Source organism: Microtus pennsylvanicus, chromosome 1 (genome assembly GCF_037038515.1).
Source record: "Microtus pennsylvanicus isolate mMicPen1 chromosome 1, mMicPen1.hap1, whole genome shotgun sequence".
Lineage (NCBI taxonomy): Eukaryota > Metazoa > Chordata > Mammalia > Rodentia > Cricetidae > Microtus > Microtus pennsylvanicus.
Window position 1 is genome coordinate 5,328,377 of NC_134579.1, and position 20,966 is coordinate 5,349,342.

The 20,966-nt window shown below is 39.6% G+C and overlaps 1 protein-coding gene across 2 annotated transcripts in view; it reads right to left on the reverse strand.

Moving 5' to 3' along the window:
• Htr1f (5-hydroxytryptamine receptor 1F) overlaps positions 1-20,045 on the reverse strand; it is a 119,788-nt gene extending 99,743 nt beyond the window's left edge. Inside the window, exons 1-2 of one of the 2 annotated variants that reach the window (XM_075952104.1) lie at positions 19,723-20,045; positions 2,173-2,280 (exon numbers count right to left, since the gene is read on the reverse strand). The gene's annotated coding sequence lies outside the window, so the exon portion shown is untranslated. The remainder of the gene's footprint in view (positions 1-2,172; positions 2,281-19,722) is intronic. The other variant, XM_075952170.1, reaches the window with a different exon arrangement.
• Between the last annotated feature and the right edge of the window lie 921 nt (positions 20,046-20,966).

The window sequence follows — 20,966 nt, forward strand, 5'->3', positions numbered from 1 at the left end:
ACTATTTTTTTTAAAAAAAATAACAATGTGCATAAATCTGGATGTGGTGGCACAAACCACTACTCCTAACCCCCAGGTCAGCCTAAGTGACATACTGAGCTCTATTGTGAAATCTTGTCTCAAATAGCAATAATGAAGTAAATAATAGCAATGTACACATATATAAAAGTTTTTTTCCCAAAGCAAATACTCAATGAATCCAAACAATTGTGTAGGGTTTGGTAGGTGAATATTATCTTCATCATTTTCTAATACATGCAACAGACACTGAAAAGCTCATTTGATTTGAATAACATCATCCAGTAGGGCTCTAATAGAATTGTTTTGATACCTTAGAAGGAACAGTAGGACTCCTAACTTGTCTTCCCAGGGTAAGGAAGTACCACAGTACTAGACTTCCTATGAACATTTAGAATCACAGGCAATGTAAGCAACTGGGACTGGCTGCGGATCACACAGATGTGCTATGAATTAGCTTCTTACCATGGGCAATACGCACTATGAACCACACATGCAATGGTTGTGCCTAACACAGTACTTTGAGAAGTCTTGTAAAGATATGCATTATAATTGAATGTCCGTTCCATCAAGGCCAACGACTGTGTTTTGAAATAATGACAAACTAGATTTTCTAAATGACGATTTATTATTGATGAGACTCTTAACTTTAAAATTCTGTAGGCTAGCTTCCTCGCATAGTATGCCATGCCACGTTTAATCTTCTATAAGCACACCATGAGATGCTCACACTCTTTATGTACACTCACCTAAACACTTACACAGTCCCCTTTCCACGTTTAATCTTCTATAAGCACACCATGAGATGCTCACACTCTTTATGTACACTCACCTAAACACTTACACAGTCCCCTTCCACGTTTAATCTTCTATAAGCACACCATGAGATGCTCACAATCTTTATGTACACTCACCTAAACACTTACACAGTCCCCCTTCCAAGTTTAATCTTCTATAAGCACACCATGAGATGCTCACAATCTTTATGTACACTCACCTAAACACTTACACAGTCCCCTTTCCAAGTTTCTCACTTGTTTTCTTCTAGAAGGTTTCAGCGGAATGTTTCTGCTCACTTTTAAGGTTTACTGACATTGATGAGCAGTAACCTGTTCTTGGAAGGAGCCTCATCTACATCTTCGTCTTTTGTTTATTTGGAGGCAGGGCCTCCCTCTGCAGCTCAGGCTTACCTGGACTCATTTTAAAGAAATCTTCTTGCCTCAACCTCCCAAGTCCTGGGATTGCAGATATGAGCCACCATTCTTATGTAAAGCACATTTTAATGTATTATTAAAAACCATTTCTAAAGTTTATTTTTTTTAAGTGTGTGTGCAGTGTATCAGAGGTGAAGGCCTGATACACTGGATCTGAAGTTACAGGCAGTTGTGAGCCACATTCTTGCCCTCAGTTGGAGCATCAAGCACTCTTAACTGCTGAGCCACCTCTTAGGTCACATTGTAATTGCTTAAATGTAAGGACTTGTTTATTTTTATTTACGTTGACTGTGTTTTCGCATCCTCGGAAAGTCCTCTATCACTGAGCCTCATCTCCCGCTACTTGCATTTCTATCAAAGGACCTACAGACTTGGGATAAGTGAACATCATAGCCATGAATGTTCCAGTGGAGATTCAAAATGAACTTGGTCATCGTTAGTCTTTAACAGTCTTGTATCTTAACTTTTGTGTCTGGTTTAACATTCTTGTGAATATTGTGTAAACGTCCTGAAACATACCACTAAGTCCAGACAATCTCTAAGCTCTGATAACTGTAATCAAGAGTGCTCTCAGCCAAAGCCAGCTTCCAAAGACCAGGGGAGAAGACTCCATCTTGCAACAGCCTGCCCACTGGCGACTCCCACGGATGTGGCTGATTATGACTTTTTTATAAGTTCAAAGAACATCTTCCACGGTAGGATGTATCATTCAATGTAAGTTGATTCTTTGGTCACTCATATTTGGCTTAGAATAAACTAAGGGACTTATGCCATTATATTCTATTAGAACCTATTAGTGAACAGCACTGTTTGTCACTTTGAGTGGGATTCACATCTCTTCTAACCCCTCCCCCATCACTTTGCTCTGGTTTACTGATCTACTCAATTGTATTTTTTTTTTCATCTTCACCAATTCTTAGGTTATTCTAAGGATGCTTACCTTGGTGTGATGGGTTCAACTGTTGGTTTTCATTCTCACTTCACTTCCTGATCTTGGGAGAAGTTAGTGAGCTGTCCACAGTACAATTCCATTTCAATTCGGCCTCCCCTAAAAGGAAACAAATGGCAAAATGCAATTTACTTTTTATTCTTCTGAAAATTTCCCACTCACAAAAAGTTGTTGCCCTTTCTTCTATCATCTACATGTGATGCTATGGAAAGAACTGTTACTCTGAACAGTTACGTTCATGGCATAATGACAAGACAGAGGCTGTGAGCATGCAGCACAACCACATTTCTCCTGAGTATTGTTGATGTGTTGGTAAAAGCCATGGAAGATAAACCAATAGCTATGAAGGAAAAACTACTTTGACTGTTCCTATCACAAACTCTCTGTCTACTTATAATTGATAATATCAATAAAAAACCGTACTTGAAGTTTTTACTAGATATATTAAGTATAGTTTTTCACAGCCTTGTGACTCATTCATTGAGGTACTTGACTTCTTTGCCAGTGTCTGTCTTCAAATCGGCAGCAACTAGTATACGCAGTCAGTGGTTCCAGAGAGTGAACAACAAGAACTCTTCTGATCCCCTTTAATGACAAATTTCTGGAATTGTAGAAAAGTAGAGTGCCAGTTGTGAGGTCCCAATGAGTTCGCACTTGACAGTTCCATCTCAGGCGATGAATATCTTTCCCTCAACTCTCCTGGATTTGACAGAGCTGAGCTTTATTTAGCATGCATCCGCAACACGAGCCACAGTACCAAGGCAGCATTTGCAAAGTCAGGAGTGATAAGAATTTTGACACTTGCTTAAAACACAGTGGGAACCTTATCTTTTGTTTTATTTAACTTTTTATGTTTAAACTTTCTGCATGTCATGGGGACTAACATCACCAGAAAAATTGCTAGCCATAGAGGACAAGTCAGGCTCTCGCCACACACTCTCGCCACATTGTTATAGACAAAACACTTCTCAGTGTTCAGAATGCTGCATAAAGCATTGCTTAGTTCACATTCATAACCAGAGTCCTCAGCACGGGCGGCAAGTGAAGCCTTCTCAACTGGTACATCACTGGGGATTCATAAAGCTCTGCTAGTTAACATGCAAATCCTTGTGTGTAGAAATTTTGGAATGCAGTTAGAATGAAGAATTGATTTTTATAGCACATAGATTTTCTATTGCTTCCTGTCTTGTTTATAATTAGTCAGTAGTTCCCGTCAATATCAAAGGTATTGTTTAGTGACTGTGTCATTATGCCCTATACAGAATTATATTTCTCAGCTTTTACGAATATAAGACCTAACTGAATAATGATAAATGGTGACTCAAAAAGCTATCGTATTTAATAGAGTAACCACGTCCTTGAGAGCACTCAAACATGAGACCATACAATTAACAAGGGTGGTGTTTTTCTTATGTGTTGGGAAATATAGGAATTGGTAAAAGTCAAAATCCAAAAGTTCTTGATTTAACTTATCACACTTTATTCTATTCTTTCTCTCTCTCTCTGTGTGTGTGTGTGTGTGTGTGCACATGTATGCATGCATGCATGCACACATTTGAGTATTTGAACGTTCAATAAAACAACAGACTGAGAATGTACAATTTGTCTATTAATGGATTTACATTTGCAAAATAATTTTGCAATCAAATTCCGTTTGTTGCATAACAAAATGATAAAATTTTAAGGGGAAAGGTGATGCAACAATTATCTCCCATTTGAAGAGAAATTATTAAACAAAACTTAAGGGAGCCACTGTTTTAGACTAAGCTTCTCTGCTGTGCTCCAATGGGCTGGGCTAAAAATAAAGGTACAGCCATGCATGCTCAATTCCACATCACCAAGCGGATACTAAGCTGTTTCTATGAGCTCCCGAGAAATCAGAATTACAAAGATGACGGCCAAATTTCCCCAACAGGGCAGCTTCACAGTATGATAATGAACTTCTCTCTATTTTAATCCTCACACAAAAGAAGTAACTTGGCATAACCTGACTTTACCCAATCTGTAACATTTCCAGTGTTCTGGATCCCTATCCCTGATTTATAAACAGATAATTCAGGACCAATACATTCTTTCTTTTTCATTTTCTTTTTTTTTAAAGTTATTTTTAGCTTTCATTCATCCAAAAACCCAAACAAACTGCTGCTGGATCATCAAAAACACTTCTACTTTATATACTAAATTATTAAATAACTAAAAATAAAGTTAATTATCATTAAGATTATTGTCCTTTAATAAAACAAAACGCAAAGAAGCTTAGAGACTTGACCAAGATATTACTAAGGATTAATCAGAATTTGTTGAAATTTTATTTAAATGATTAAATCTTCATTTGTTGATTTTTCTTTAAAGAGTCTGTTTTATTCACCAAACACACACAGTCCTAGGCATATTCATTGAGATTCAAAAGCTCATGGCATAATGAAAACAGAAGATATTTTTACACACAAACAATATATACTTGTAAATTCAACCATAAATGTACAAATAAGAGCCATAGAAACACAGCAAAAAGGTAAGATCTACAGAGATTCTGGGAAGATTTTGTTTAGTATGTGATTGCTAAGAAGTTCTACATTGAGAACATCAGAATCACAAGTGAATCTAGTCTAGACACGGAGTTGGAAATGGAGAAGACAGATGGGGAAAAGTACTAGCTTTAGGTTAAGGACATTGGACTCCATCACTCCTTCACTCTCTTGCTTTACTACACCCCATTGTCTCCAAGTACAACGAGAATAAAATCAAATCCTAAAAAGTCTGGGAAAAAGAGTTTAAATGTTAGAAAGATTGAGAGGGCTTTGGCATAGAAACTAATTAGAAAGAATTGAAGAAATCGGTTCAGGAAGTTATACTCAAAAGTTGCCCAGGGATAAAGTAGGGTAGAGGCCAAAGATTGTTTGGAGGGCATTGGTGATTTTAATAATAACAAATAGAGGGGGTGCTATTCATCCTAGTCACTCCAGTGAAGACCCCTTTTTCATTATGATTTCTTGTTGACAAATTTATCTTTTTCTTTATAATGCTTTTCTGTAATGTTTAAAATTCCAGGAGATTATCTGCAAGGCAAGCTGAAAAATAATGCAAAATAATGTATTCCATGGCACTTAGGTTAGTTTATTCTTAATGAAAACTTGAAATAATTACCAAGACCAACTTGTATTTTGTATATAAGAAAGGACAGTGTTTCTCTGGAACAGTGTAACTAGGGGAATAAAATCCTGAAGACATCATTCTTGCTTTAATAAGGAAAGCTGTTAGGGCACTAAATATGCCACGCGATGGATAGTTCTTTGGTGTCCATAGGAATCAGTGGTTCCAACTTTTGATGTGTCATAAACTAAGAATTTTAATTGGCAACAGTCACAACTGTAAAAAAGCACATTTATTATCATTTTATTCTTCCTTTCCAAAGGTTTCAACACCATGAATGATAATTTATATAACAAATCACTAGTCAATCTCGTCTTCTATGAACAGGGGTTATGTTTTGTCTTTTCTCGACAGAAAGGAAAGCCAATTTTGGTATGGCATTCCTTCCAAGTGTCTGCATGTCTCTGGAACGGCCCCTCCTACATAAGGGAATCATTAAGGTGGCTGCATGCGTGTAAAAACACGGAACTCATAGTAATCTCTTCCTAACTATGGGCCATCTTCCGACCTCATTACAAATTTCTGAGGTGAAAAGGACAGGAAGAAAGCAGTAATACAGAAACCAAAATAAAATGATCTATAGTCTATTTATATGCAGGATATTTTATATGCTCATATTTTATTACATTTTAAATCGCCACATGGTTTGCTTCATGGTTCTGATATTTTAGAATCTTATCAATAAATGAATTAGGCCTGAAGATGTGAATCTCATAGAAACAGTATAATAATGATTAAAAGAGGGCAGGGTGGGCTACTAAAGTGGTCTGTCCAACGATACAGCATTCTCAAGAGACAAAGGCAGTAAGTTCCATAGACCCAATTCTTATACAGCAGGGGCATTGCAGTAGATAATAGTGTATTATATTAGGTTTACTTAGTAACCTAAATGTATATCTCAAATATACATATTCTACATTCCAAATATTTGTAAATTTTTTCAAGGAAGAGTTTTTTTTTCTGTATTTCTCTGGCTATCCAGGAACTCGATCTGTAGAATAGGCAGACTTTGAACTCAGAGATCTGACTGCCTCTGCCTCCCAAGGGCTGGACTAAAGGTATTCACCACCTCTGCATGGCTCCCAAATATTTATAAATTTATAACCAAGAAAAATAAAGAATTATGAAAAGTACTTTTGCCAAAGGCATATAGTAGGTGGTAGTACTCGGTTTCAAAGAGATCAGTTTTTGATCCTGTGGTCTCCCAGTCATTTTAAAAGAGAAAGTTGGGTTGACGGGAGGGCTCAGTGGGTAAAGTTACGTGCTGCCTAGCCTAACAGCCTGAGTTCAATACTTCCCACCAATATGGTGGATAGAGAGAACCAACTCCCACAAGCTGTCCTCCAACCTCACCCACATCCCGTGTGAAAATGTGAAACTTATCCTATGCTGGCACATGCGTTATTTTAGGCATGGAACTACATACCTCTAGACACAAGACATCCTTTATCTGCCTCAGCTTGCTCTCACAGAGCTGGGTACCCATAGAAAATGTGCCACAAAGGTTATGACAATTGCTTTCTGGGATTGGTTCTCACGGGCTCAGGAGAGTCACTGGACAAGTCTCATCCTGAGCCTATTCAGCAGCCTTACTTGGGCAGTTTGGTACTGGCTACATTGAGAATATTTAATCTTAAAGTTGCAAACTGAACTGAGCTTTTTCTTTCTCTCAACTCCCTACACTTCACCAGAACACCCCCAGCCAGAGGACTTTAAAACTCCTCTTCAGAGTATAAACCTTAAACCTTTGCATTCACACATCTTTCAGAACTGAGTTTTCACCACTTGGTATTTGAAAGATCCTGGGCCACGTCCTCATGTTTCAAAGACTCCTCACTTCTAAATTATGAGAACCACCAACTTTCTTTTTTTCCCTATGATAGTCAATGGGTTCTCTTTGCTTCTTTGTAAGACTAAAATTTGAATTAACTGTGCTAAGAATGACTACACGTCAAGCTGTTTGAATGCTTGTTTTAGGGTTCTTTCTTTCTCACAACAGAGCTCCACTGAACTTCTCTAAAATAAGCAACTATGAGACAGATCTACAACACATCGTTTAGAAATTCCAGTAAGCCCGAGTACTGGAGAGATTGCAGTTTTGTGAGCACGGTTCGTGTTTAATTTTAAGCATTTCTTAAAGGAGAATCTAATGGAGATGAAATAAGGTGCTGTTGTGAACAATGATAAAAACTGTCAATGAATTTCATCAGATCAGAATTATTTGCAAGTATTTATTCTATGGATCACTGATTCCTTAAAAAGAAAAGCATTATTTGGGAAGAGAGTGTGAGAATATTTCAACTTTCTAATACTAAGACCTGATAGAATGTTTACTTCAGGGGATGAGTTCAGTAGACACACATAGAGGCTCAAATTCTTAAATAACAACTCCCCTGTGAAGTTTCCACTATCCCTTCTTCGTATGATATACAAACTGTTAAAAGCTGCAGTCTAGGAACTTCCAAGATTGTATATTATACTTCAGCCATGTAACTTTATACTAAAGCAACTCATAAATGGGTAAAGGAGGTAATAACTGAGTTATGGAAGACATTACATTTGATATCTTCTTGACCAAACTTTCAGGAAGCTTTGTTTGAAAATATCATTAGCCAGTTTAATGGAAGGTGTAGAGGTACAGACATGACAGTTTAAATTCATCTCCTCCAGAAAGGTTGAAATGAGGGAAGTAAGCGATGACCATGCTGGCAACTCAATTACTAGGGAACTGCTAAAACAATAGCTCCAGATCAACTGGGAGGAAAATGAAGAATTATTCTCAGGTCCGCTGTCTGCTTGGATCATAGGGAGGCTCCTAACGTCAAAGAAATATGTGGTCTGACCTCTCGCAGAATAAGCACCTGTAAGTGACATGTGGGAAAGATGGTACCAGAAAAAGAGAATAGAGGAAGGAGCTTTTGTTGCTGAGACAGGAGCGGTTGCTACACAACTAGCAGGGAGATCAGTAACTTGTTCCCCATGCTGGGTTAATTTGACTAGCTTGATACGAGGGGAGAAGCTTGATCCTGCCACAACTTGATACACTATGATTTGTGCCAATCCGTGGAAAGATCCTTTCTGACTGGAGATGAAGGAGGAGGGGATGGGGAGGGGGGTAGATGGAGACTTGAAGGAGAGGAGGGAGGAAAAACTGTAATTGGTATGTAACATAAATGAAACAATGGAAGTTTCATGGTCTAGGTGAAATTGAATCTGATACTTATAGTAGCTGATTCATATCAAAGTTGAGTTAGTTCAGCAGAGTTAAAAATGGTCAAAGTTTGTTTTCCAGATTGAGAACTAATAAAAATTTAGTACTATTTGATACAGAATAATCCAAAAGTAAAATAAAAACCAGGCCAATGAATTTTAAGCAAACCTAAAGAAGAGAAGGTTAAAAAAACCAATTTAAGCTAATTATATACAAATGAATCCTGGATAAGAAGTAAATTTTGCATAAGACATTGCAACACTTATTTTAAATATGCTCCATTATTAACACCACAATAAACAACTGGCTGTACATTAGATACGTCCTATGGAAAATAGGTAAACACCATTGTACAATACTGTGGAACAATCATTTTGTGTACTGTGACTATGTATTATTCTCATTGGTTAATAAAGAGCTTACTGGCCAATAGGTACACAGGAAAAGTTTAGGTGGAATGTGAGAACAAAAAGAGATTGTGAGGAAGAAGAAGCATGGAGTCATGGAGGCGCCAGTCAGATGTCAGAGAGAAGCAAGATGATACGTCATGCATAGATAAGAAATATGGGTTAATTTAAGTTGTAAGAGCTAATTAATAACAAGTCTGAGCTATCGACTGAGCACTTATAATTAATATTAAGTCTCTGTGTGGTTATTTGGGAGCTGGTAGTCCTGATTAAAAAAAAAAAACTCCCCCTACAAAAGAAAGAGATTTTGATGTACATAGTGCATCTACAATAGCTCAGCCAAGTAAATTAAGACAACAGCTATTGAGTGTAATGCTGGACTTCAGTGTTGTCTCTCACGATTTGTGTCACTGTCTTAAAGCTGTGTCATGGAACCTTATCAAAACTAATTATGTGTGAACTCAAAAGAAATCTTGGTTAAGCATCTCAGAATTCTGCTGATTGAAATATAATAAGGCCAAGTATCAACTAAAAACATATAAACAGAAAATTTCACAATTTTGAGAATTAGAACAGTTTCTGAAGCTGGAGAGATGGCTCTGCGAGGAAGAACTCTGGTTGCTCTTGCAGAGGACCTGGGCTGGGTTCCCAGCAGCCACATGGAGGCTCACAGCCTTCTGTAACTTCAGTTCCAGGGAATCTGTTGCCTTCTTCTGGTCTTTGAAGGCAGCACACACACACACATGTGATGCAGATACACATATATGCAGGCAAACACTCAAGCATATGAAATCAAAAAAGCAAATCTAAAAAATAATGTCTTCAAATCACGTTTGGAACCAAGCATAATCTCGGTCTCTTTGGAATCAAGTCCCCTCTTCTGTATAGTGAGTATAATTAAGCCTATCCTCCTGGGATGATGAAATGTAGGAGTGTATTTGAATGCAGCTTTGAAACCCACCAAACTTTCTCAGGATACTATGGCTGTACTCATGGCTTCACAGGCAATATCATTCTAAATTCTCCCTGCAGTTATTTAGTAACTTTGTATCCAGGGCACGGACAGCCTTTCCTTTTATGTGGTGGAGATCTGATACTACTTTTGTGTGCCACCAACAAAAACGTATGCTCTCAGGAAACACATGCTTTCTTACCTTGCAATAGGAGTTTTACATGTTTCTGTATTACAGCAGATTAGTTGCTCCCAGAGATACATCTCATTCCCATATGTGACATTCTTTTTAATAGGAACTTCCTTAGTATCTGCAATATTGCTTATTTGCAATTTAAAAACAGTGTGGTATGCTTTTAAAAGAATAAAGTAATTTTAGCAAATTTTTCTCTATATCCCCAGAGCTCAGTGGTAGCAGGGATGTTCAGTGAGACTTTGTATTTACTTTTAATGTAAGAATAGACTAGGAGGAAGAGCTTAGTCTTAGTAAATTTCTTTTAGACAAATTTTTGTCCAGCCTTTTAACCCGTCATTCAATGCCCTTCTTAGGATTACAACTATAAAACAAAAATTATTTTCTTCTAGTGTTTCATAAAATTGGTGATGACAGTTTGAACCAAATCAGGAACTAAGGAAGAGCGAGCTACAGATGAATTTCAGAGAAAATGGTTCTTTGATCACATAAATTCTGGGCTCCTCTTGTCAAAATCAAAACCTCCACAGCATACAACCTAGACTTAGTTATAAAAGATGGAGGTGAGGGCGCCACTGCTTTTATTTCAACCAGAATAATAAAGATTGACGGGTCCTTGGCTTGTCAAACACAGCTGCCTGGACTCCAAGGAAGAACAAAATGGAGCTTAAATTATCAGTACTGTGAGCAGTGGCTGAACAGGAGGCTCTTCAGGCAGAGCATTGACAGGGCCACTTTCCAAACCTGTAGTTTATTATTGCAATCATTTAAGAAAAGTTTTAAGAAGATGCAGCCAACTTACTGACCGTTATTTTCTAGACTTGCTTATGAAGGTAAGGTTAGTCTCTTCTGAAGTCATTTGTCTGTTAAGGCAGTACTCAGAAACCTTGCTTACAAGGCTAACTAGAAAACAAAATCATGGATTATATATTTTATAAAGTTTTAATAATACTTCAAAAATCAAAGTATTAGAAGATAAAACCATAGTTATATAATGTAGTAAGATATGAAATATCAATTTAAATATAAAATGCTGCCACACAAACTTGAACTGTTTTAATGTACATATTCTAGTATTCACTTGAACAAAATAATCCCCAATGCTTTTATTCTATTAATTCACAATTTGTGTGCTAATACACTAATACATTATTTACAAAAGAAAAGCAACAAATGAACATGCTTAATTGCAGGCAGAGACTTCTGGGTAAACTAGAAAGTTAGGCATTTGTAAAAGAAGTATATTATAAACTTCTTAATCAATTGAAATGTTTTCATTACTATTGCTTAAAATTATTTCCAAACATATGAAATATTGATAAAAATGTAGGTAGCCTCATATTATTATTTTGAAAATATTATAATAACTATAGTAATGTTACTCTGTGTACATATATGTATATATATTATATATATGAAAAAAAGCTTTAGAATACTAAAATGGGTTATTGAGAGAGTTTCTGAAATTTTCTTCTTTTGACTATTTGTTATATAAAAGAACTGGCTATCTGGCTTGAAGATGGTAGGCACAGAAGATTGTGTGACGAAGCTTCTGGGTTTTTCTTTTCTCCTAATTTTATGAACGAATTTGAGAGAACCAAAATGTCAGAGACAGTCATCACTGCACAGAGAAAGAGAAAAATTTGAGAAGGTTTCTAGGAAATCACTCCCACTGCAGAGTGGCTGTGTGTAGAAATGTTTCATTTGTATTTGAATAAATAAAGCATGCCTGAAGATCAGAGAGTAAAACAACCGCACTGGACAGCCTTTCAGACCAGGCAGTGGTGACACACACCTTTAATCCCAGTAGCCACACTAGTTTGCCATAGAAACTGGGTGGTAGTGGTGCACACCTTTTATCTCAGCACTAGGGAGGAATATAAGACTGAAGGAGACAAGTTGCAGTCAGTCTCATTCTGAGGATTCCTGAAAGCAGAATCCATTCATTTTCTTAACCTGAGGTAGAGGTTAAGAGCCAGTGGCTGACTGCTTTGCTTTTCTAATCTTCAGGTTGAACCCCCAAATTTCTCTCTTGGTTTTTATTAATTATGTTACAGCGGTGGCATAGTTGTTGATGTGATTTGTTGATCGGTACTCGGAACTTTCTCTTTTGTGCAGAGCTCAGTGGTTTGTCTGTCTCCTGACACTAAGACCAGAAGACTCGGCTCCCCGCTACAGGAATTCACTGGCCTAACTGGAAGAAGAGACACACATGTAAATAAAATACAAACGTAGTACAACATGGAAGCTCACGAAAGGTAAAAAGACTGGGGCTGGTGAAGAAAGTACTCAGGGAAAGGGAGAAAAAGTTCCGGCAAGTGACTAAGAATTTGACCCGATGGGCAATAGCTCTGAGTGAGAAATGGAGGGTCCCCTACAGGCCAGAGGGACATTGTCTTGAGATATATTGGACAGGCAGGTAAGGTACTACAGAGAAATAATGTAAGCATAAGTCAGAATTTATTCTAAAATTAAGTTAGTGGTAATATGGGAAGGTGATCCATGGGGTGCAAGGCATAGTCAGGGAGGTGAACATGAAAAGTATTGAAAGAGTTCCAGGTTGCAGGGTATGGCGATGTTCACCTTTGACCCCAGCACTTGGGAGGCAAAGGCAGGTGAATATCTGTGAGTTTGAGGCCAGACTAGTCTACAATGAGAAACATGCAAGGTTGTCACACAGAGAAACCCTGTCTTGAAAAAAAGTTTTAAATTCAGTAATGAGCGCTCCGGAGAGCAGAGTAGGTTCAAGAGGGCACAGAGGTTGACTGGTTGACTTGAATCTAGGAATGTGGGAAGGAAGGAATCTGGGAGTCTCTCTGATGAGATGCAAGTCCTTTAAACGCTGAAAGGAGTCAGCAGAGTATAATTATGAACTTATAGACTGTGTGGGATCTTCAGTATGTGAATATTTTGATCTCCAGCGGTTTCAGTAGTGAAGTTTGTGATAGATACATGGAAGATGGAGCACTTTCCTCAAATGTAGGTTGTGAGAGATACATGGAAGACGGAATACTTTCCTCAAATGTAGGTTGTATCCCATTGGAGCTACCTGTGAAACTACTGTACTGTCACAGCACTAGGTGACACTGTTGGAATGTGGGGGACTCAGTTTCTTTTGAATATTCTTGCCTTTTACACTAAACCCTGGGACACTTTGAGGTTGGTTAAACATTTTTTATCTCTTGCTTGTCCTTCCTTTCAAGCTAAAGCAGGGAGTCAAGTTTAATATCAAGACGTTTAGCTGAAACTTAAGATATGAATGAAATAAACAGAAGTACCATGTTTATTTGATAGGCACTTTCCTACTATGGCTTTTTCTCAGTAGTATCAGTTTTCCATCAATAACAGTGCCACAAATTTTATCTTTTATTTCCATATCAGAAATGTAAGGAGAAATTAAGAAGAACCAATGAACGACTCAGTCACGAAAACTATGATGCAGTTTGTATCAGCCCTTGGGACAGCGTCATCGGAAGTTAAAGATTGGCACAGTGATTTGTGCCTGTAACCCCAGCATTTGGAAGGCAGACAGTGGGACCACTGTGAGTCTCCCCCAGCTCACGTAGAATACTTCATATTTACCATTGAGGAGAGGGTGGTGAGTGAAATCACGGTAGATCTCAAGAGAGCTTTCTGTCATTTTATTGATAGGTTTTAGAGAGTCCTCATTATCTGAAATTACCTCCAACGATCTGAATCTACTATTTTATTCTCTGGAAAGAGAAAAGAAAAAAGACAGTTGTTTATGTCTTTATTTTATTTTATTTTACTGTTTGATTCTTAAGTATTGTTGAGTAAAAGAGAAAAAGAAAGATAGAATTGAATGGAGAAGATGGCTACAGACCGTAGACACTGAGGCATCCAGAAGCATCTCTTCAAGTGCAGGAGGTGGGTCAGCATGGCGCCATTTTGACTTGAAACTGAAGAGATGAATTTCGGAGCCTATGGGAGAAGCCTCCAATGGTTCCCTTTCTTAAAGATAATTAAGCAGTCCAAGGAGACAAGGTTTCCCGGGTGGTGGGAATGTGAGCCAGACAGTGGCAGGGGAAAAAAATTAACAACAGGGAGATGGTGACACAGGTGTGAATTAATTTTCCTCATTCAAAGCTGTCTGACAAAGAGAAGACTAGCTGGGACTGGAGCTGAAGGGCTCAGGATCACCTGAAGCTTCTCTGCTTGTCTGAGTGGTTTAAACATGGCAGGGGGGTGATCGCATGTTAATAATTCACTTACACAATGGTATCTCTTAGTAAGGAAGAGGTTGATGTTTGGAGGGGGTTGAAGCAAGATTATTGGAGGATTCAGAACGCAGAGGGAGCAAGCTAGACCTTGGGCTCCAGGGCAAGGAAAGTAGTTTAGCAAGTTAACTGACAGGGGTTGGAAGTAGTGAGGAAGATGGATGCCTGTGGGCCTCTCAGGTTCCTAAATACAGAGTACGGTAGAATACTGCTGAGGGTGAAGGAGATCCGAGAAAAAAAAGCTGCTTTCTAAACCAACTCAATTTTTAATGAGTTCACAAGCCGCTGGCCAGCTGCTAAGGGTAGTGCCGTTCAAGGGTAAGAAGAACCTTGATGAGAAGGCTGAGGGAGGAATTACATTAGCTATGGAGCCTTGATCACAGTAATTTATACAAATGACCCATGCAGCCATGAGCTTGGGCATGCAGCATGCTGGCCAAAGCACAGGTCCATGCCTGAAGGCTTCTAGAAAATGCCTCTCTCAATGTTCCTGGCCATGGTACCTCTTTTTCTTACAAATGCCCGAAATGCTACTCATACTGCTTGCTGAAAGAATCTGCTCTCCTGTTGTCCTTTTCATTATTTTTTTTAAGTCAGTTTTTCTTCTTTCTGTTGTAGTTTAATTTTGGCATTAATGGCTCCCATTTTACAACCAAACCTCCAAGGCTCCCTCCAGCTACCTTTAATCTTCCTTTTGAAAACTCCTCAAAGATTTGTGCTATATATAGCATTCATTTTCACCACCACATCTTTTCTTTCCTCTTATTATTTTAAATGACATGCTTCAAAATATGCATAAAATTTTATTTAGGGTTTTGAATAGGTACCCGTGTGCCTATAATTCAAAGGCATTAAGTGTTGCTCAGGGACAGAATGGTTACCTAGCAAGTACAAGACCCTGCACAGGTTCCCTCCCCAGAACTGGAAATGAAACAGAACAGAACAAAAGCCCACTTTCGCAGCACCTCATCTCTTAGTACACTCTACCACAAACTTGCCCTCCCCATAAGTAACCACTGTGGTCTCTGGATTTTTAGACAAGCTTTGGCTTATAACCTTGTTTATCCAGAAAGTCTTATCTTTTTGTTCATGTTAAATGTACATGAAAGATCATTTTATTTTAATACATGGAATGCTGCCTTAATAATTTTAACAGTTGGAAAGCTTTTCACTGAATGGATATTCACAGTTTATTTTGCTTCTTAAATTTATACATGCTAATAATTTTTCAATTGTTCGCTTAACTTTGAATATATATTCATTTACCTAAATATAGCTGTATGCCAAAGAAAAATTCCAGGAATTAGAACGACTAGGTTTACAATTTTTGTTCAATGTTATGAATCAATATTTAATCATCATTATCATTTTGACTGAAATGACTCATATGAACATGGCTAGAAGTTCTATAAGTGGAAGGGGAGGAAGAAGGATGGAAATAATGTAAAAAGAATACTCATATATGAAGTTCTAAAGATTTAAATATAATAAAGAGTGCCAGAGCATGAGAAATTCTTTCAAAGCTAGTCTCCGTGTGTATCCTAGAGAATCTCTAGCTCTCTATGGGTTAGGCTTGATCCAGCCTCAGCTGAGATATAGTTTAGATCTTGAATGCCCACCCCCAAGGCCTTGTCTGTGTGTGGAGGACTATTGGGAGGTGGCCCAGCCTTGAGGAGGTGGGAAGAGTGGTAATTAGGTCATCAGCTGTGTGAAGGGGAGATGGCGTTCCCTCTTTGCTCCCACCCTCAGTGATGCACTGTGACATCACAGGCCCAACTCAACAGGGCCCAGCTATCATAGACTGAACCCTGTGCAATTTCATTTTCTCAGATATTTTGATCCAGTCATAGAAAGCTGACTAACCCAAAGGTCATTTAAATTCTAAAGTAATTCTTTGTCCTCACATCACTGACAACTTCAGCAGCCTGGACATAACTAGGCCTTCTTCCTTCTTACAGCATTTTTTTCTTTATCTGATGTCTCTGGTCACACACATTTCTACAAGTTCCTGACTGCTTTGATTACTACTGCTTAACTCTCTTTTCTTGCTCCTACCATTTTCAATATTCATGGTTTGGACTCTTTCACATTGTTTGATTCTATAACCATTTTGACTTCTGATTTTTTTCCTCATGGTTTTGAATGCCATTTATAAATGGATGACTTACATTTTTATCCCTAACTCTCCTCCCCTGAGCTCTGTCCCAACGACCCCCATGAAGCCTCTGCACAGATGTCAGATAAGCTGCACGGAACCTACTTATTCTTGCCAGTCAGTTTCCCATGATGCTCAGTGGCAACTGCCGTCTTCCAGATGCTCCACCCACAAATCCAGGAATGAACTGATTCCTTTCCTTCTGTCACCAACCACAACTGTCTGTCAAGTCTTGCCTTTTTACCTCCAAATACCCTAAAATCCCACCACATCTCACCACTTTCTGTTGTCGTCACCTGGTATGATAAACAACTATGATAAACAACTCCACTGCTTTCTGACAACCTCTTGGCAGGTTCTATTTTCCAAAGACGAGCTTTGTGCCATGCATGGCTAGGATATCTTGGTACAACGTTTCCTGCTGTAAGAAAGGTAATTTCTTCCCACATACCCAGAAACAAATAGAAATTTCACAATGTGTGTTAAATGGCCACAAATAACAGCTGAGAGAAGAAAAAATCATGAAGGAACTGGGGAGGATGGCAATTTATAGAGTCTCAGCTCTCAAATACTCAGGTATACTCATTGATGTCATTTTGACCTACTCATGTGCCTTTTCCAGCTCTGAGACATTTCTTGTTATGATTTCAAGTGGATGGATCATTTCTGTTGCAGCCCAGGAACTAAGGTTCTATGTGGGTCTGCGCTGGATGACTATAGATACCTCCTTAGGGAACACGAGATCTGGTAGCAGCCATTGCATCACATTTTCTTTGCTTAAAAAGCATCCCTCTCACTTACAAAATTAATGTCGAATAAGAGAATTCTGCCATCCATTTAAAACCAGTATGTTCATGGACTGGAGAGATGGCTCAAGAGCTAAGAGCACTGGCTGCTCTTCCAGAAGACTTAAGGTTCAGTTTCCAACACCTATATGGCAGCTCACAACCATCTATCAGTCCAGTACCTGAGCATCCGATGCTCTCTTCTGCTTCTGTGGGTACTGAATGTACATTATGAACAGACACTCGTGCACATAAAATAAACAGAGAAAAACCATATCCACCTCGTTTTACATTGCCCATTTGGCAGTAATACACTAGAAAGTGTCCTTCAGGTGTCCTTGAAACTTTTTCAGTAACAGCTAATCGTTTTGAAGAGGACCACCTTTACTAGAAGATAGCTGTGGACATCTTTTTACTTCTAATGAAGACATCATGATTTTGGAAGCCTATGAAAAACTATATGTTCCAAACTTCAAGTGAAAACAAACATTTCCTTGCAGAGATGCACGCTATAGCCAGCAGTCCTGTGATAGTATTTATAAGAGCAATGCATTTAAGGACCTTTAGAAAAGCACACTAAAGAATCTAAAGAACCTTTCCAATGTGCTGCATGGAGGCTACCCAAGGAGGCAAGGGGCAAACACTGTGTTCTTCTTTGCATCTTCACCCTAATGAGCAAAGCCCTTGCTTTACTGTCTGAGTGAAGCATTTTTTTTGTTTGTTTGTTTAGAACACAACCATTATCACAGCAATAAGCTCCGGTGGGTGAAGCTTGAACAAATAACTAAGGAGTGCATGGGAAATTTTCCTAATTTTTTTTTGTTAAAAATGAGGAAGTTATTTGGTACATCTGGAAACTCCTGCCTAATACCAGGCAGGTACAACATTTATCCTGAAGCATCTCAGTTCTTTGAAGAACACCTAACACAGGATAAGGACCACCTTTGAGTGAGCTCAGTGAAGAGCATTTTCCTTACAGAACTGACCTTGAGCAGATTTGAATGGGATGGACAGAGGCAAGAACTACTTTGCTTTATGAGAAGACTGGAAGTGATGGTATTAGGATTTGCTCTTAAGTTTACAGAGTAGAGAGAGAGGGGGAGGAGGAATTGAAAGCCTTGGAAAAGGGTTCTTTCCTCCACCTCCTTCGGCTGTGTGGGATTGTCATTTCTATAGTGGAAGACAGCCAAATTCAGTCTGTCTCCCTATAAACAGACAAATAGGGCAAATAACATGTAAATATTACGGCATTGTTGTCATCATATCTAAATTTGCAGATGTATATGTAAATAAAATAGAAACAAAATTCATTTGAAATAACAGTAATAATAATAATAAAATAATATTTTTGTCTAGAAATTAGTACTATTTATAATGCACTTAAGGGACAGCTACTTTGATACTCCAGAAAAAACTCGAGAGAGGGCTGGGAAGACTACCTGCTTAGGTCATCTAAAATGATCATATATCATCTTGTATTACAATCACTGAGGTGCTTAGGAACTACTTAGCTACAGAAAAAAAAAAACAAAGTCTCTGTCTGTTTTCTTCAAGTGCGTGGCAGTGCATGTTGGTCGTGTTCTTACCCAGTGAGCAAACCAAACTGGGTACTGAAGGCATCCCAAATGCCAGCCTCTGTGCTTTTGCATGCTATGCATCCCTCCATTTCGTTCCTTAACTTCTAGCATGCAGATGCGGCACTTTCATCCCCTTTAGGGTGCAGGCACTTGAAGAATAAGCATGGCCCCTCACTCCCTTCTCCCTCCTTTTCTTTGCTTATTGGTCCCTGTAAACAAGATGAGGCCAACAAACCTTTCTTGGGCAAACCCCCACAGCAGCTGGAGACTCTGTGGAGGCGAGGTGAGGGTGTGCTTGGCGCTTTCCTTCATCGATCCCGACCCACGGAAAGTCAAGTTGGAAAACTACCCATGGTTTCTCGTCTACACCCTTCCAAACTCCTACACAGATCTTCCGTTTTCTGTTTGATCGTCTCCAGATAAGACCAAGTGATGGATTTAATGACACTCCTGACCTCCAGAAGGATTTCTGTACACCTTAGCCTCTATCCTTGGCATGCTCACTCGGTGCCTGCACCCTAAGGGGTGTTGGCATCACTATCTGGAACCCACTCTTCTCCCCAAGGTCTGGGACCAGATCCCTCCACGCACTGGAGACCACCTGCTTCACCCATGACCGTGACGCTGCCTGCTCCTCAAAGTTAGCCGTAGGGAAGCAGAGGCTGAGGGCAAATGGCAAAGGGCTAGCTTCAGTTCTGCGCTGTTCCATCAAAGTAGCAGGGGGAAAGAATTGTCACCATCACCATCACCCGGTCCCCCAGCCCCTGCCCAAAGGCTTGTCAGGCTGGGGCCGCGCCACCTTCCCCACCCGCGCGCCTCCCGCATCTCGCAGAGCGCTCACTGGTACTCGGGGCTACTCTCCGTACTCACCCTAGCGAAGCTCAGGGGCTCAGGTCCACAGCCCACCGCGATCGTGCGCGGGCGACAGCGGCGCGTCCCAGCTGCTCCTGGGCGGGCGAGCTGAATGCGCGCTGCAGCTTGGGGCGCAGCTCCAGGGCGGGTTCCAGACGCCAGCTAGCCCGAGGGCCGACGCCCGGGGGGCTCCCCTCAACACCCTGCTCTTCCAGCTTCTTCCACTTTTCCACCTGCCAGTTTCTTTCGTCCCCTCCCTCCCCTTGGACTGACGCCTGGGGAAGAGAGGGGAGGGGAAAAGTCCCGTCCCTTTAACTCCACTGATACCTTGAAGATTATCTGTTCCTGGAATCTGGAAATGACGCGAACCACCCTTCTGTGAACAGTTTAAAAGAAGACGATCTTGTTTCCCTTTAACTTTTTATCGTTGGACAGACTCCTTAAAACCACTGTGGAAGGCTAGAAATAAACTGAGGGTCAGATGAGGGGTAGATATGGGCGTATTAGGTTTTGGAGAGTGCCTTTGTGGTCCTAACAGTTACTGACTGGCCCCAGAGGAGGTCTATTTACCCACAATTTCACAAAGTAGGCATTTCCTGAAAAAGAATCAGAGTTGGGGACAAAGGAAGGAGGAAGGGAAGTAGGTACTGAATTCAAGGTTTATTCAGGTTCTTTCCACTCACGTGATTTATGCTAGAGATATCTTGGAATAGAGCTTTGCTCAGATGTGACCTTGAGAGAATATTTGACCTTTGCTGTTGCTGTTCTGTTTTGTTTTTCCTTTCAGACGTTCCTTTCAGATCCCTGTAAACAGAGTTTCATCAGCCTACAAGGATTTACCAAAATCTGTTTTGAGTGACCTTGGAATGTGACTGGTTCCTGGAAGGCAGGCATTTTATAAGATTTAACCAGGTCCCTATGGATAGCAGATGAGAGACAGACTTTTTTAGGCAGATATACACCCATTGTCCATTTGGTGGACCCAACCAGGACAGACCTGCAGCCTCGGAGTGACTGTAGATTTATCTTTCTGGGAAAATCCTGTCACATCGATTTCCTTTCTGCTCTCTCACGTGCCAGCACTCCCTATGATCCAAAGTGAATTTTTAGACCAAGCCTGTGTCTTCCAGCCCATCTTCCTTCTGTTGGCGACACCATCCTTGTTCTCTTGCATCTTATATTTAACTGAGATGCCATCTACCGACATACTGCCGGGTCTCTATTACTCAGTGAATGTTAGCTGAGCTGTGGTCACCTCAGAT